This window comes from Echinops telfairi, unplaced genomic scaffold, assembly GCF_000313985.2.
Source record: "Echinops telfairi isolate 266 unplaced genomic scaffold, ASM31398v2 ScPeMD7_1713;HRSCAF=2227, whole genome shotgun sequence".
Taxonomy (NCBI): domain Eukaryota; kingdom Metazoa; phylum Chordata; class Mammalia; order Afrosoricida; family Tenrecidae; genus Echinops; species Echinops telfairi.
The window spans coordinates 4,031,862-4,037,861 of NW_022105611.1; positions in this window are offsets into that span (position 1 = coordinate 4,031,862).

A 6,000-nucleotide genomic window follows, 5' to 3' on the forward strand; every position below is an offset into this window, starting at 1 on the left:
ATAACTCTAAATTAATGAATAGTGAGTTGACCAAGTGAAAGAAGAAACACAGAAAATTAAAGTTAGAGAGCGATTTTTGAATGGATATCTCCTAGCCTCCTGGCGCCCCACTTTATCACCCCAGAAGGCTTTATTACCCTTTTAAATCAGTTTCCTTGTTATTTGCCTGGGTACTTATCTATCATTTTGTATTCAAGTAATTAATTTATTTGCATATGTTTTTCTGCTTCCAGTTGAGCAGTTTACAGCCTGCTCTGGCTAGGCAGCAGAAAAGTAGAACACTTTCGAGGTTAAATATAGTGACTTAGAGTGATGTGATTCCGTCCGAAGGCCTATTAACAGAGGCCTGAAGTCTCAATGAGAGAATGGTATGTTCACAGACATTCTGAATTTAAGTTAGTTAACAATTTTACTCAGTCCCTCATAGTATTTACCATTGTCACTCAAATGTTTGCTTCAGCTGTTTCCCTGGGATTATATGCAGAGACTGGAATATTAATTAAGCTGTTGTTTGAGGTCCACTTGACCCTCCGGTTTTCCTAGCACAAGATAATAAAAAGTAATCATCTGGAAATAAATGTCAAGATGACTAATTATAAAGTTATTTTTGTACATTTACCATTTCTTATGATGTTCCTGGAGTCTGTAATGTCCTTTGAGAATTACAGCCCACCCACATACAGTGTGAGATTGATATTGTTAGAAAAATCGAGTACATGCTGCCTGTAAACTGAAATGAGCTGAGCACATGTTGAACAGCCTTTTTTTGTCATTGGATGCTTCCTGGACTCCTAATGAATACCCCTTTTCCTTTCTTGATTCTAGTTGGCATGGCTATTAATTGGGTCTAATTGCTCCAGGGCACAAGGTCTCATATTTTGGGTAGCAAGGTGGTTATCAGCATAAAAGTGCTTACTTGCATCACTGTCTTCGGTCAGGTGGTGACTCAAGGTATAGCCCAGCCTAACCTTTTTTCATTCATGTAATGGACAACTCATTCCCAAAGGAGACCATATCCACAGGCATAGAGGCTAGAACTAGCAAAACATCACAAAATGGAGGATAATTGCATCTGTTCACAAGGTAGAAGTGAATCATAACATTCTATAACTGCCCAGACCATGAAAGTCATGACCACATTGGCACATAACTATAACCATCACAGGTTGGATATACCTTATTGGGATTAGCAGCAAGCCACCCAACCCCTTTGGTGTACCACAAGCACCTTATTTTCATGGTGCTCCCCTATATGATCACAAAGATTATAGCTTGAAAAGCCATACTTAGTAATTCATTGCATCACTGTACATTGCCTTCATGTCAAAGGAGCCAATACAATATGGGAAGAAATGATGTATGCCATTCTAAACATGGCCTATGAAAATCTATGCAAGTCTCCATGTTCTCTCCATCATTTAACGGAAGGAAGACTGATCCATGGCAAAGACCCTAGCAACTGATACATGACAAGGCTAAAAGAAGGTAGATTCCTGCATCACTGCGTAGAAAAGGTACTAAGCCATCTGGAAGGCCCAGTTGGACTTTATCAGCAAGTAAACAGTGTGGATGCCATACCTGACCTCCTCTGTCTCTACACAAGCCCACCTGACAGAAGTCAGACATCCCTCCACCGCACTCCTTCACTTTACCTTGACACCACCTGTTCTTCCCAGGACAGTCTATTCTTCTGCTGGGTTTAGTAATTCATTGCAGTAGCTACATAGAACTCACAAGGAGCACTCAAAATTATGGGGGTTTATCAGGGAAGTTATCAGGTTACCACATACCAGCATCACAAAAAGTTAAGGATCCAGTCACCAATCTAGAGCAACACCTCTCCTCAGCCAGCAACCAAATCTTTCTCTGCGGTCCTCAACCTCTCAGCCACTTGATCTCTTGACTTCTGCCTCGAGGGACATATTGCTTGCCATTGCTGTCTCCGGGGCTCAAGGCTCAGGGACACAGCCCTTTGCTCTCTCCTGGCATGGCTCCTGTGCTTTTCCCCATTTTCTCTGTGTATCAGTCTTTGGTCTTGACCCCCACCACCTCAGGCGGAGATTTCTAATGTGATGGTCCTGGGATTTCTCTCTCTTCCTGCTTCAGAGATAGCCAGAGGATGGCAATCAAACTGACCAATCCCTTCTATTAGTGTTCTACACACACACACACACACACACACACACACAATTTTCATAGCCCCCAATATTTTGCTGGAAGTTACAGACACTTCATTACAAGCATGAAAATTACTTTAATTCATTGAACTTATATGTCACAGCAAGGGCCACCACTAACTACCTCTGATCTTGATGGAACCGGCATCTCTTGAAGATGTTTGCTATCAGCCAATATCTCTCCTCTGAGATGTATAAGCAAATCTCTTACAGGTTATTGAGTTCTAGGAATTCTACTTGGCATCTGTAGTGAAGTGAAATCTCTCGATGCATCTCTTCTATCCACGTCTCTGTAACTCCCACCAAATGACTAGGTGGGACTAAGGCAGCAGAATGTCTGACGCACTCATAGAGGAGATTAGTGAGTTTTAACTGCCATTCACCTGGCTATCAAAGAGGCTATCTCAGAAGCAGAAGCAGAGACACTTCCCAGGACGACTCGGGAGGAAGAGCCTCCAGAGGAGCACCTTCTAGATCTCTGCCTCAGGAGATGGAGGCTGAGGCCAGAGGCTGCAGCACCATGTCCATGAAACACAACAAAGGAGCCAATCTGAGCAGAGCAGATACTTGAGGCCATGAGATAGTGCGATGGAGCAGCAGGGGCTTCTGGCCCGCAGAGACAGAACCCAAGGGACCATGTGACTGAGAGTCTGAGGACCAGCAGCAAACAAGAATAACTTGTTTCCTGGCTGAGGAGAGTTGCTGATGTGGACCCATGATTGGAAACTTACTCTTTACTGATCCTGACTTGTGGTAAGCTCTTCTGTGTGCCCATTGCAAAGAATGATCAAATTCAATACAAAAGTAGTGTGTTGTGGGAGAAACCGCTAGTGTCAGAATAGGATAAAATAAGAATGGAGGGTAGAGTCATGCCTGACCCCCACTTTGGTAGTCAGCTCTACATTGGTGTGGAGTTAGACTCTCCTCCTTGCTGGAGAGCGAGGAGGTCAGATGTGGCCTCCACACCATTTTTGTTGTATCTCAAACGTCACATGGTCAAATGGAAGTTGTATGGCTATCGAAACTCTACCATATTTACTTTTTACCTTTCCAAAATATCACTTTCCTCCCTGACTTTCCTGTTTGTCCTACTGAACAAATAAGACCCCTGACCACTACTGTTCAGGCCAGTAAATTACAAGTTATTTTCAATTTTTCTCTTTGATCCATAGGCAGCTTCTACTACTATATTCGAACAACGTAAGTATGATCTTGACCCTGTCTTGATTGAAAACCCCTGCCTTTACCCTTTTCCCTCCTAGAAAATCAAATCTACCCTCTTCATCAAGACAAACAAAAATTACAAACCCTATTCAAAGTTTCTCTTGTATTAAGTATCTACCTTGAATATTTCATGCCTTTGGGCAAAATTAATTGAATGAAGATAGAAACATGATTCGGTTTAAGAGAATCTTTGTGCTGTGTGTTGAGTTGAGGTTTGAAATGTCTGGACGTGTTAAATATGTCAGCTCTGGCTACTATCAGGATGGAGTAATAGAGGAAGCAGGACTAGAACGATGTAAACTGAAGGAAGTACCCAGAGAGGTGCAAAAAGAGGTATTGAAAACCAGTCCTCCTCTAGGTACACTGGTACAGATGGGAACTGGAAATACAGGGAATCCGGGACGGATGAGCCCTATAGGACCAGTGGTGTGAGTGGCAAAACAGGGAGGGTAAAGGGAGAATGGGTAGGAAGGAGGGAACCGATTACATGGAACTGTGTGTGACCTCCTCCCTGGGGGACAGACAACCGAAAAGTGGATGAAGGGAGACGTCGGACAGGGCAAGATATGACAAAATACCCATTTATAAACTATCAAGGGCACATGCGGGAGGGGGTAGCGGGGAGGGAGGGAAAAATGAGGACCTAATGTCGGGGGTTTAAATGGAGAGAAAATGTTTTGAGAAACGATGTACAAATGCGCTTTACATAATTGATGTGTGTATGGATTGGGATAGCAGTTGTATGAGCCCCTAATAAAATGTTAAAAAAAAACAACAACAAAACTTTATAGTTTTGCAAACCTAAAAAAAAAAGAAAACCAGTCCTCCTCTGGCGGAAATAAAGCTTTGTGTGGTGGAGGAACTGAAAGGGTAATTAAGGCCGGCTAGAAGGCAGGGTAAGCAGACTCTTCCCATTTCAGTTTTACAAATATTTTCCGCTTTTATTTCCTCTCTTGCCCTCCCTGACTGTGCATTCCTAACACTCCAACTCTTAAAAAGGCTGCTAATTTACTAGATCAGAATTTTTATTGTATCCTAAGTTTAATCATTATTATTAAAGCATGTCTTCTCAAATAGCTAATTCGTAGTGCTTGTGTGCTTTGAAAAGGTTGTTGTTAGAGTGGCATTTGTTAAGCAATCCTATGTGGACTGACATAAGATCTGTTTCCTGATTTATGTAAGGTAGTCAATACCATTCTTCAATACTTTTAGCTTGTTTTTTCAGAAATGCCTATTTCATGACTGCATCTACTTGCAAAAGGTCTTTAGTTCAGGAAGTCCTGTTGAGTTGCTGGCTTTTCATCTGCCAAAAATTGAACTGAACAAGATGTGTTTTGCGCCCCTGGTCAAAAACAAGCTAATAAATGCACCATGTAAGATTACTAGTGAGGACAATCCTGTAGAAGAACGACCTCATTACCCTCCAGCAGTGGCAAGAAAATCAAACTGTTCTGAAGGGTTGCCCTGTCAGTCTAAGATTAAGACATGATCATATATGACAAAAGTAATCTAGGTTTTCTTTCTCAACTGTTGATAATTCAGCTCACTTTCTTCACCTTTTTTTTTTTATGGACTTTGCCCGGTTCTTTTCAAATAACTACAGCTGCTATTTTCCTTTGATATAAAGGTTAGAATTAGTATTAGCTCTTTTGTGTCCACCATGTCTTACTGAATCGTGTTAATTAAACACATCTTCCCTGTACCCTTTTTATTTACTTATTTACTTTTCATTCTATTGCACTTAGTGAATCTCTTGGTAAGACAGCTGAAAAAACAGTTTTAAAGCCAAATCAAAAAATACATTTCTCCTGTGCTCCAGACAACTTTTTTTATGTGTCTCTATTGAGAAAAGTATCTTGCTTCCTGCAATTTTTTTTTCATTTTGTTTCCAAATTGGATTATGCACTCTTGAGAGTCATGTCACGTGATTCACTCTGTGGTGACTTTATAAGAGATCCATGATATAAGGCATACTTCCTGACTTAGGATACAGCATTAATTCATAAAATATTCATTGTCTATGACATAAAGCAGGCACACTATCAGGACACTGGCTGTACATTCACATCACATCACCGATTGTGACCGAGTTGCTTCTGGCGTATAGGGACATTGCAGTGCGGAGTATGACTGCCCGCTGGGTCTTCAAGGCTGTGATCACCAGGGAAGTACAGCTGCACCCCTTTCCCCCACAGAGTAGTTGGTAGTTTGAACCATAGATTTTAAAAAATATTAATCATTTTATTGGGAGCTCTTACAGATATTATAACAATCCAAAATTCAGTTAGATCAAGCATAATTTTACAATTGCTACCACCATCCGTTTCAAAACATTTTCTTTCTTCTTGAACTCTTTGATATTGGATTCCCTTTATCCCCTTCTCCCCCACCCTACCCCTGAGGGACCCATGATATTCTATTATATATTATCATTATTATTTTTTGCTGTATCTTACATCATCCAATGCATCCATTCACCTGCAATTCTATTACTCGTTCCCATCAAGTGGGGTTACACAGTCGTCATTGCTATCAGCTCCCCTTTCAGCTTCCCACCCCTCTCCCTGTACCCTCAATTACTCCTGTTACTGTTTCTGAA